Source organism: Alexandromys fortis, unplaced genomic scaffold, assembly GCF_014885135.2.
Source record: "Alexandromys fortis isolate MF-2015 unplaced genomic scaffold, M_Fortis_MF-2015_v1.1 scaffold_28, whole genome shotgun sequence".
Taxonomy (NCBI): Eukaryota; Metazoa; Chordata; class Mammalia; order Rodentia; family Cricetidae; genus Alexandromys; species Alexandromys fortis.
The window spans coordinates 1,432,640-1,445,197 of record NW_026067901.1 but is presented as its reverse complement, the minus strand read 5'-3'; the positions used below and the strand labels follow the sequence as shown (position 1 = coordinate 1,445,197).

Sequence of the window (12,558 nt, the reverse complement as noted above, 5' to 3'; positions counted from 1 at the left end):
TCTATTTATATTTATTCGATTTTACAGGTTCTTCTTATGACTTTACTTTAAAAAAAAAAAAAAAGAAATGTTCTTTGGCTCAGAAAAACCAAAAAAATGTTCTTTGGAAAATGGTCCCTTTGAAAAGATAAGGGAAGACAAGGAGCCTCTTCTTCAGTAGAGAGGGCAGACATCACCCCCACCCTCACTCAGAGGACATTCTTTTTTTTTATTTAATTTGTGGGTTTTATTGAACAGTACCACCTGAACACAGGCTTCTACAACCATGTCCCTCTTGCTAACTTTTATTATAGCTAGTGCCTTGCCGGAAGCCACAGTTGTGAGACTGCTGGCTGGTTTTGTAGTGTTTCCTTTTCCCATTAACCACTCTCCAGTTTTCTGATCAGACCCAAAACCACTTACAGCAAAAGAAAAGTGCAATTGGGATCTGGATAAGTCATTTCCATGTCTGACAATATATCCAACTGACCTTTTAAAAGTTATCCATGTAGTCTTTCCAAACATTTTCATTTGTAACGGCTAAGCAATCAACACAAAGTAAAGAAGAAAGCAGACACTAGTGTCATTCTGCGAGTGTGTATGCAAAACCAACTGTACCTTAATAATTTATCCAGTCCTGTGCAGTCTTCCATGAATTGTTTGGGATGGCAGACCCCTTTCACAGAGGTGACTTATCTGAACTTTTGGAAAGCAGACAATGATTTAAAGTCCGTGGGAGTGAACAACAGAAGCCAATCAACACCAACACCTTCTTGCCCCAACACCTCCCTCAGGCCAGCTTGCGTCAGCTTAAAAGAGAGAGGACTCTAATTTGGTTTGCTGCTGCACACTTGGCATTGGTCACATTGGTCACACCAATTTCTATTTGCTTTCAGAATTTTGGCTTTTATACAACGAAACTCTAATTGGGTGTTTGACTTTGCTGTCACACTGCATTCGAAAATTCTGTTGTGTGGTCAGCGGATAGATCAAGAGGCAGTAATTTTTCAAGTATTATGAACTGACAATGTAAAGCAAACATAATAGACATTAAACAGTCACACTGTAGAATGTCATAGAAGGCACAGATGATACTGGTTACAGGAGCACTATTTCCCTTTGCACTGTTGACCTGCTCAGAGGAAATTTTACAGAGTGGCAGAACCTCCATCAGTCCCAAGTTACTCCAGGTGCCAGGAGGTGGAGTTTGCAGCCCACTCTCAACCACTGCTGCCTCACCGGAGGCCGAGTGCTGAGCAAACCATCTGTGGGATGTTTGCGAACAATTTCTAAATGCATATATTTTCTCTTTAAACGAAAACAAACCTCCTTGTCTCTCCACACACCAGAGGAGGAGTTCAAATGTGTTGGTAAATAATGTATGTTTAGTTAAAATCTACCAGCTGGACATTCTGAACGGGAGATAAGAAAGAAGGGAAGCCAACCCTGACCAGGCTCTTTGCCTTATAAATATTTACGGCTTAAATAAACCCCATACCCAATCTGAAGCAATGATTTGTCTCTACAGTCCATCAATTCCTGTTCCTATAAAAACCAAACATTGTCCTCTGGCTAGGAAATTCCCAAGCTGAGGCAAAACACAAAACATTAGAGGCACGTGGACCCACCTACATCTCTCTTCCTCTCTCGCCTGCTCATTTGGCTTATGAACTGGAAGATGATGCCTTTATTGCTACTGGAACCATGAGTCCTTGACTCCAGAGGTCTCCATTGTTGTTTTTGTTCCTCCCCCACCCCCACCCAAGAAGAGAGCTATTGTAATCCAGGGAGAAAAGAATACATGCATGAACTTCAAAGAAACCCCCAAAACTTCCTTTTCGAATGACTGTTTCCATCGGCTGTGATCTTTCCAATTTAGGGGTTCATCCCATTTGCAAAATTATCAAATTAAGATGAGATAAACCAGCAAAGATTTGTAGTAATTGTTAGAAAATTAAATACTTCTAGCAAAATCCCATTTCCCAGTTGGCCCACTGAGCCAGCATAGATATACTCCAGAGAGGAGAACTTTGCCGTCCAGTGTTCGCAGTAAATTGGGAAGGGAGCTGGTAAACGCATGCATACTTGAAACATTTTACTTCCTTGAACATTTTATGCTTCGGCTTCCTCATCGTTCTTATCCTTAAGTGTAACGAGTAATTAAAGCAGTTAGTATGTTAGGTGAAGACTACAAACGGACTTCCATGGCCTCTTTGATTCCAACCTATTCTACATGGCAAAATTTTAATCACCAAGTTTCTAACACTGACTTAAAATCAAACCTACACCTGGGGAAATGAGCTGGAATGGCCAAGGTTTGTGGTTAGACCATTTGTTTTTCCATAGACCCTTTCTACACATCGAAACGTGGCCAAATTAGTAAAGAAATGGTATGGTCTGGCCTTGACAAAGGGCAGGAAATCTCCCCTTCTGTAAGAAAAACAGAATTGCATATGAAAACTGAATGTCATGGTTATTTCTTATGATCATGTCAGAGTGTAACTTCACATGCATTGGGTGGTAGATTTATGCTGCTTTGATTTTTAAAACATGGCAAAAACGTTCAGTCAGGGTCTACTGTGGTTGAAGTATTATTACAAAGGGAGGCAAAGGATCACAAACCTGGTCTCTTAAAGGTGAAAATGATGGGCAAGCATGGTGGCTCACACCTTTAATCCCAGTATTTGAAAGGCAGAGGCAGGTGGATTTCTGAGTTTGAGGCCAGCCTGGTCTACATAGAAAGTTCTAGGCTAGAGAACAGCCAGGGCTGTTCTTCAACCCTTTTCTTCAAAAATAAAAACGAATAAGGTGAACGTGATATAGCTTTAAGGGTTGCTAAAGGAGCAAATTTGGCTAATGAGGTGACAAGCACTTTAGCTGATTCCCTTTAAAAGAACTCACGAGTTAATGAGCCCACAAATGGGGGCAGACGCTTTGGTCAACACGGGCACACGGTTGGGTCTGAGGGCACACATACTCGCATGAAGGCATCCTTGGCTTCCCCAGGCTCTGTCATAGTTGACGGCAGATTAACTGCACAGTATCCTCTGGGACTCATCAAAGGAAGCGTGCTAGGGGCTAAAGTCATCCAGGAAGTTCTCAGGGAGCTTTGGAGTCTCTGGCTGAGAGGAAAGGCCATCTGAGATTCCAGTGGGCAGAGAGAAGGCAAAAGGCACCCTGAGTGAAAAGGGACAGGTTCTGACAACGTGAGAACCCTTCTGCCGATAGTGGAGCCTTCTGACCAGACAGGAGGATGGACCCAAGTGATCCCCATAGAAGCACACTGAGTCTGGGAACACAGGTGCTTATGATGAGGGAGGGGCCTTGCAATCATCCGAAGAACAAATTGAAGCTGGCAGGGTAGTTCACAGGGAGGTGATGGGCGGAGCTAGGAGTGCGGGCAAGGATGACTGACAGGATGGATTGGCCTGTCTGAGAATGATGGCAGAAAGGAAGGTAAATAGGATTAAAATTGAAGTCAATAAGGATGACTTTTTAAAATTTTTTTTATCACTTTTTCTAGCTCATGATACAGGCTATGAATTTTGTGTAACTTCATTAAGAGAAACCAGAAATTTGAAATCCAGTCTTTTCCTCACAGAGCGAAGGGCTTTTCTTCATGTCTGGCTGTTGTCCTCAGAGAGTGTGTATCCCAAGAGCATGTCATTAACCCTAAGTACAAAACTATCTAGTCAAGCGAGACTTAAAACACATCAGTGTGTTGAATCAGAACTTGCCTTACCCATATTTCCCATATTTAAAACAGTCAAAATATTCTGTCTGAAATGTCAGCTTCAATAATGTTCTCAAAGGGACTTCAGAAAACCAATCAACAATAAAAAACAAAACCCAGAGCAACCCTAGCCTGACCACCTCGGCATTTTTGCCGAGAAAATAACCCTGTTCTCATCTTGACTGTATCCGAATTTCTAATTTTAGTCATGGATCAAAATAATACTTGGAAATGAGTTCTGGCGACAGCTGAATTCGAAGAAGACACACAACCTCAGTGGTGACTAAGAGACCAAGTGGTTTATTTTTTACTAACTTTGTAACATTCACCTGCCATCTTTTACTCCCTCGTGCACACTTGCTCTCCTTGCTCCTACTTCAATGTCTCTTCATGTTATCTGAGCTTTCTGTGTTCTTTTTTCAACATTTCTATGCTATATGTGATGCATTTACTCACTTGTTTGTCTATAGAAATAGAGTTTCAGTATGTTGTCCAGGGTGACCTTGAACTCGTGATCCTCCTGCCCCTACTTCTTAAGTGTTGGCATTATGGGTCTGTACTGGCATACTGACTTACATAACTCCTCTATACCATACTGTATTCATGATGTGCCTGTCTTCAAGAGGAGTTACTCTTTGTCATTGCTAGCCCTTAATGCCATAAACTCAGAAGCTTACGAAGTAGATGCCAAGTTTTCCAGTACGTTCTCAGTGTTTGCCTTATTCCAAGTGCTGGGAAATGACTACCCAGTGTACTAGTGTACCAAGCCTGGACACACACGGAAGCCCTGAACATTCAGCAGGCGACAGCATTTTGAGGCTTTTTCGGAACCCAGTATCTGCCCTGTGCCTTTTGGCTTTCAGACTCAGCATACTGAAGAGAATATTGATCTTTTTTGATGCTACAACTTTGGTACTCCAAAAGAATAAAAGTCATCCTTTGTAAAATATTGGCTCTTACAAAAAGGAAAAAAAATCCACGAAGAAATGCTACAAAAATGTTCCTACAAAATTCAAATCACGGAGCCCCGTGTTGTCCACGCCATGGCAAGATTGAGCTAGGGGCTTCCACATGTGCCCCGCACTCTCCTCACCACTAGCTTGGCAGTGAAGGTGCACGTGTCCTGTGCGGATATCTTCCCGTAGTTCTAAACTCTCTGCCTCAGCTTGCATAGCCATAAAAAATAAATAATAGAAAATAAGTAACAGAAGACAAAACTGAATATTATGTGAAGAGCCACGTGCATCGTGTTAATTGTAAACAGAAAAGGGTTTGTTTCTGTTTGCCTACTTTCCTTTTTGTTCTTTTTCTACTCACTGTTTGAGGTGAGGTCTCATGTACCTTAGGCTAGTCTCCAGCTTGCTATATAGTGGAGGATGACCTAGAATCTCTGATCCTTCTTCATCTACTTCCTGAATGCTGGCTTTCCAAGAGTGCCCATCATACCCAGCTTATTCAGTGCTGGGGGTAGAACTTAGGGCTCTGTGCCTTCCCACTCCATCCCCACCCCGCTTCAGTATACCAGGTCAACCCTCGATGGAATACTGGTCTATTAGAACTCTTTTTTTGAAGCAGGAAACACATTTAGTCTAACAAAATCTGAAACAGGATTTCTAAACTGCAGTTGCATTGCAGATGCTTCTATTTTAAGATTTAGAATTTCAGTACATCCCCCCCCCAAAGTAACCACCCATAAGTTTTACAACTTTATTAAGTTCTTCTACTGGTTCTTCTAGATTCCTGATAGATCTTCCTAGTAGAAGACGGTAAAGAACTTGAGGCCCTTCCAAACTTTTTTCTTTTTTCATGTCTTAGCACAAGCACGTTGTAAATTACTACATGAATTGCTTCATTTGATGAAGTCTGCAAAAGTCCAAATTATTATCCTCCCAAATACCAAAGGGCTTCTCAGTCTAGGCCCCAGGAGGCAGAGGGCTGGTTTGCCGTCCTCAGTGCTCCAAGGGAGCTACTGTAACCTGATGACTTCTGGGGAGGCTGTGAACTTGACAGCCTTCTCCTCTCTTCAACCCGGCCTACGCCACCTCTGTAGTTATCCAATGGGCCATTTTGGAAATGTTTGAATAACCAACAACTACATTGCAAAATTAGCAAACAAGTTTGGTAAAGGTTGACGAATTTATTGACTTTGCCACCGACCTAAGTAGAGAATTGTGTTTAGCCTCAGCCTACACAAATACTCATTCGAAGGCGGTACACGACCTTGGCATTCTCTGCTTTCCCCCTGAAACAGAGCTTTCTTGTGCATCTGGCTTCTCGCTCTCACACTGAAAGGACACAGGAAAATGTGTCAAAAGTTCACTCTAGGCTTTCATTCAAATAGACGTGCTGAATAGCAGCAACAAGTCTTTGAAACTTATGGGAGCTTAGACAGTCTACGGAGATTCTAAATATTCATATTAAATAATAACTTTATTGAGACAGGGTCTTTCTGTAGCCCTGGCTGTCTGGGAACTCACTCTGTAGACCTGGCTGGCCTCAAACTCACAGAGATCCGCCCGCCTCTGCGTCCCGAGTGCTGGGATTAAAGAGGCACACCACCACTATCCAGCTAACTCATACTTCCTAAAAGCTTTCTGAAGTGGTGATCCTCAGCCTACTAGAGGCTGTGGGGATGCTCAGTGGACAGCGTGTCTGCCACACATGCGTGAGGACATCACTTCACACCTCAGGAGGACGGGCACACTCTGTGCTCTTGTAGCTCTGACAAGATGGGACGTGGAGGAAGGACAATGAACAGGAGTTGGCAGGCCAGCTGTGCTGGCCTAGGCAGCAACAAAGAGACAGTCTCAAGCAAGGTGGACGGTAAGAACTGACTGCCATGTACATGTGCTCCACCACACACCCACACACACACTTTACACACACATATACACTTCACACACATACATTAAGTACACAAAAATGCCTACTAGATAAAACAGCATGGCTTAAAAATATGTATAATTAAAGCAATATCTCCTAAACAACTAACTGCCCTGTCAGTTTCTGTTCTTCATACTTATAGAGTTGAGTTGGGTGTCTTTCTGATCAGTGGTAATTGGTGCTTTCAAAAAACAAAACAAAACAAAAAATCACATTGTTTCCAGGCTGCGGCCCACTAATTCCCATTGCTTTCTTTCACGTTCCTATTTGTGTTCCTTAATAAAAACAAACTTTCTAAAGGGACAATTTGATTTTGTAATTCCGTTACCTACTGAACTTAGTCAATTTGATATCACGCAGCTTGAATTTGGGCTCTCAGAAGTTCTCCAAGCTGCAGCCCACTGGGTTGTTACTGAGTGAGCAGATGAGGGGCTCCCATAGGACTTTTAGAAGGGTCATCATACTCCATGACAGTGTGGATCTGCTCTGGAGGAGAGTCATGGTCCCTGCTGGCCAGACCTGTACACAGGCTGACCTTTTGAGCATCCCAGCCAGAACGCCGAAGTAAGGAATCTCTGACACGAACCATGGAAGGTTCCTGTGTTGTGTCTGGGTCCCCAGTGCAGTGTTTAGAGGTGGGGCTTTTGAAAAGTGACTAGATCACAAAGTTCTGACCTAATCAATGTGTTAATCCCTTGACACAGTAAATCATAACTGAATGGATTATCTGTAAGTGGTAGAAACTGTTAAAGCTGGGGCCTAAGAGAAAGAAGAGGGCACAGGTATATGACCATAAAGGTGAATCTTGCCTACAGCATCCTCTTCTCCCTGACTCACTGAGATGAGTCACATGGTCCCCTCACCATGTACAGGCCCAGAAGCCAAAGGCAAGTGACCATGGACAGAAACATCTCAAACCATGAGTCAGAAGGAATCTTTTATCTTTTAAGTTGATTTTCTCCGGTACTTACTCAGAGTAACAGAAAACCAACACACATGCCTACCAAACCGCACTGCCCAGATGAATCTGAACGGGACACGGCAGGGCTATGGAGTAGGGCGGGGCTACAGGGGCGGGGCAGGGCTACAGGGGTGGGGCAGGGCTATGGGGGCGGAGCAAGGCTATGGGGGCAGGGCAGGGCAGGGCAGGGCTCTTGATGTCTCTTCATTCCTGAACTGGGGAGGGTCTCTTGAAGTGAGTCTCTTCAACGGAGGGAGCACAGGTTTCTGGGACAAAGATCATTTCCCCTGCTGGGTTCTAAGCAACTCCAGGGTTGGTCAGACTGCACTCGGAGCCCTGCACGGGCCACCAAGACTGGGGTAGGCTGTAGGGCCACTGGCAGTGGGACCAGGATTTATCCCTACTGCTTGAACTGGCTTTTTGGAGCCCATTCTCTTTAGAGGGTTACCTTGCTCAGTCTAGATACAGGTGTGATGGCCTTGGCCCTGCCTCAAAGTGACAGACTTTGTTGGCTCCCCATGGGAAGCCTTATCCTCTCTGAGGACTGGAGGGTTGGGGTGGGAAGAAGGGGCGGGAGGAGGAAGAGAGGGAGAGGGAACTGGGAATGGTATGTAAAATGAGAAAAGACTGTTTTAAAAAATAAATAAAAAAAAGAAAATGTCTTGAGCTATTCAGTGGGAGAGCAGTAGATGGGGTCACCCAGACAGATGGTTTATTTAGGTGTGTGGTTGGGTTTAAGTCTGTCCAGACAGCCCATTTAAATTAGCTATAAACAACCTGCCTTGTTTACTTTGACTAATAACAGACTATGCCTGGCTATAATTGGCACTGTATAAATGTTGAATGAATGAAGGTTTTTATTAAAGGCATTGATGTGTGCTGTCCATCCACGACCTTTAGAACTTATTTATAAGGTTGCAGGGAGACATGCAATGGCATTTCTAACTGATGGGTTCCGTCATATGTTCAAATGCCGTAGCTCCTTAAGGTCAGAACCCCCTAAAAGGCTGAAGTGAGCGCTTCACCAATAGGAGGACTGGGGAGCTCGTTAAGAGAAGGTGACCATTCAAACTGCATGTTCAGAGAAAGGGGGATTATAACTTACAGAATGCAAGAATAAAAATCTAATAAGACCATGTTATATCCCCAACATTATAAAAATGCAGGGTTAGAGAGATGGTGCGGTGACTAAGAACACTTGCTGCTCCTCCGGAGGATCTGAGCTTGATTCCTAGCACCACATTGAATGGCTCACAACCAACTTTAAGTCTAGCTCTGAGGGATCTGATGCCCTCTTTGACCTCCTCAGGCACCCAAACACATCTGTGCACATACACACACACAATAGTAATAATAATACTTTTTTAAAACCTTATAAATGTAACATAAAATATATGCAAAGAAAATGTCTGAAATGATGTATACCAAGAGGTTATTTCTAGTATGTGAAAGGTAGATTAATATTCATTTTGTCTCATTTATACTTTGGATCAACTTTTAGAAAATATGGGTTATTTTTGTTTTTTTTAAAAAACAAAGATAAGTAGAAACAAAAATAACAAAACCAAAAAGTCACTCTCTTAGATTTTTTCAAACACTCCCAGGCGTCAGTCATGAAAACTCTATTTTTAATGAGGATATTTTGGGTATTTAGCTATCAAACTTTCTTATCAAAAAATATTTACTTAGGAATGCATATCTGTCTATAGCTGTGATAAACAATGGCCAAAAACAACGTGGAAGAGAAATAGGTTTTTCAACTCAGAGCTCGCAGCCCATTGCTGAGGAAAGCTAGGGCAGGCACTCAAGGCAAGAATCTGCAGGAAGGAACCTGTAGGCAGGAACTCAAGTCAGGAACCTGTGGGCAGGAACCCAAGGCAGGAACCTGCAGGAAGGAACTTGGGGCAGGAACTGACGCAGAAGTCATGGAGAAGCACTGTGCACTGGCTTGTTTCCCGTGGCTTCTTTGGTCTACTTTTTTTTTTCTTAGAAAATAAAGCATTTAATTGGGGGCATGCATGACACTGGAGCAGTAGCCATGGAGCTATAGTCTGATCCTCGGGCTCCAGAAAGAGTGAGAAATGGGCCTGGCATGAGTTTGTTAAAACCTCAGAGCCCAACCCCACTGACACACTTCCCCAAAAAGGCCACACTTCCTAGGTCTTCTCAAATAGGGCCACTCCCTGAGAAGCACTCAAATATATGGGATTATGGGGACCATTCTTATTCAGACTGCCGCATTAAAGTTTCAGAGGGTCAGCCCATTATAATCACGCACGGTGGCACGCATGGCATTGAAGCAGTAACTGAGATTCACATCCTGACCGACAGGCCAACCGGAAGAGCCTGGGCCTGGCATGCACTTCTGAAACCTAAAAGCTCCCCACCCTCAATCCCCAGGGTCACACTTCTTCCAATGAGGCTATCCCTAGCCCAACCAGGCCACACCTCCTAACCATTCTAATCTTTTCAAGTAGTCCTACTCCCTGGTGACTTAAGTATTCAAATATATGAGCCTATAGAGCCCATTCTTTTTCAAACCACTGTATTACACTGGCTGATCCCCATAGGCTTGTAGCCTTATAAGAGTACAAAATACGTTCAGTCCAACTTCAGAAGTCCCAGGAGGCTATCACAGTCTCAACACTGTTTAAAAGTCCAAAATTTCTTCTGAGACTCACGGGAATTTCTTACCTGTAACCCCCCTATAACATAAAAATCAAAACACAGATTTACTTCCAATGTGAAATGGCACAGAATGTATATTGCCATTTCAAAGCTGGGTGGGGGGGGAGCATAATGAGAAGACAGTGGATCAGAGCAAGAACAAAATCCAGCTAGGCAAACTCCAAACTCAGGATTTCCATGTCTGATGTCAAAGTGCTCTTCAGACCGCCAAATCATTTCAGCTCTGTTAACTGACACACTTGGTTCTCCTGGGCTGGTTCCTAGCCCAGTCCTACTTTCTCCAACAAGACCACACCTACTCCAACAAGGCTACACCTACTCCAACAAGGCCACACCTACTCCAACAAGGCCACTCCTACTCCAACAAGGCCACTCCTACTCCAACAAGGCCACTCCTACTCCAATAAGGCCACACCTACTGCAACAAAGCCATTCCTTTTAATATTGCCTCTCCCTTTGGGTGCTATTTTCTTTTTAGTTATTGATTGCTTTTTATTGAGCTCTACATTTTTCTCTGCTCCCCTCCCTACCTCTCCCCACTTTCAATCCTTTCCCAAGGTCCCCATGCTCTCAATTTTTTCAGGAGGTATTGTCGTTTTCTACTTCCCACGTAGATTAGATATATGTATGTCTCTCTTAGTGTCCTCATTGTTGTCTAGGTTTTTTGGGATTGTGATTTGTAGGCTTATTTTCTTTGGTTTATGTTTAAAAACCACTTATAAGTGAGTACATATGATAATTGTCTTTTTGGGTCTGGGCTACCTCAAATAAAATGATGTTTTCTAGCTCCATCCATTTACCTGCAAATTTCAAGATGTCATTATTTTTTTCTGCTGTGTGGTACTCCATTGTGTAAATGTACCACATTTTCCTTATCCATTCTTCAGTAGAGAGGCATTTAGGTTGTTTCCAGGTTCTAGCTATGACAAACAATGCTGCTTTGAACATAGTTGATTGAGCACGTGTCCTTGTGGTACGACTGAGTATCCTTTAGATATATACGCAAAAGTGGTATTGCTGGGTCTTGAGGAAGGTTGTTTTCTACTTTTCTGAGAAGTCACCCCACTGATATCCAAAGCACCTGTACCAGTTTGCACTTCTACCAGCAATGCAGGATTGTTCCCTTTACCCCCAAATCTCTCCAGCATAAGTTGTCATCAGTGGTTTTGATCTTGGACATTCTTACAGGTGTAAGATGGAATCTCAGAGTTGTTTTGATTTGCATTTCTCTGATGACTAAGGATGTTGAACATTTTCTTAAGTGTCTTCTAGCCATTTTAGATTCCTCTGTTGAGAGTTCTCTGTTTAGGTTTGTACTCCATTTTTTTAAATTGGATTATTTGTTGTTTTTTTTTATGACCAATTTCTTGAGTTCTTTGTATATTTTGGAGATCAGACCTCTGTCTGATGTAGGGTTGGTGAGGATCTTTTCACATTCTGTAGGCTATAGTTTTGTCTTGTTGACTACATCTTTTGCTTTACAGAAGCTTCTCAGTTTCAGAAGGCCCCATTTATTAACTGTTTCTCTCAGTATCTGTGCTATTGGGTCATATTTAAGAAGTAGTCTCCTGTGCCAACGCATTCAAATGTACTTCCCAATTTCTCTTCTATGAGGTTCAGTGTGGCTGGCTTTATGTTGAAGTCTTTGATACATTTGGACTTGAGTTTTGTGCATGGTGATTGATATGGGTCTATTTTCATTCTTCCCCATGTTGATAACCAGTTATCCCAGCACCATTTGTTAAATATGCTTTCTTTTTTCCATTTGATATTTTTTGATTTTTTTTTGTCAAAAATCAAGTGTTTGAAAATGTGTGGATTAATATCCAGGTCTTCAATTTTGTTCCATTGGTCCTCCTGTCTGCTTTTATGCCAGGCTGTTTTCAGTACTGTAGCTCTGTAGTAGAGTTTGAAGTCAGGAACTGTGATGCATTCAGAAATTCTTTTATTGTACAGGACTGTTTTGGCTATCCTGGGCTTTTTGCTTTTGCATATGAGGTTGAGTACTATTCTTTCAAGGTCTGTGAAGAATTTTTCTGGGATTTTGATGGGCATTGCATTGAACCTGTAGATTACTTTTGGTAAGATTGCCATTTTTACTATGTTAATTCTACCTACCCAAGAACGTGGGAGATCTTTCCACTTTCTGGTGTCTTCTTCCATTTCTTTCTTCAAAGATTTAAAGTTCTTGTCATTCAAGTCTTCCACTTGTTTTGTTAGAATTACTCTGAGAAATTTTATGCTCTTTGTGGCTATTATGAAGGGTGATGTTTCTCTGATTTCTTTCTCAGCCCATTTATCATCTGTGTACAGG

General features: G+C 42.6%; 1 protein-coding gene across 1 annotated transcript in view; it reads right to left on the bottom strand.

Annotated features, from left to right (window-relative positions):
• Positions 1–731, bottom strand: part of Slc38a4 (solute carrier family 38 member 4) — a 39,551-nt gene extending 38,820 nt beyond the window's left edge. The window contains exon 1 of the mRNA XM_050131273.1: positions 598–731. The gene's annotated coding sequence lies outside the window, so the exon portion shown is untranslated. The remainder of the gene's footprint in view (positions 1–597) is intronic.
• Positions 732–12,558: the final 11,827 nt, after the last annotated feature.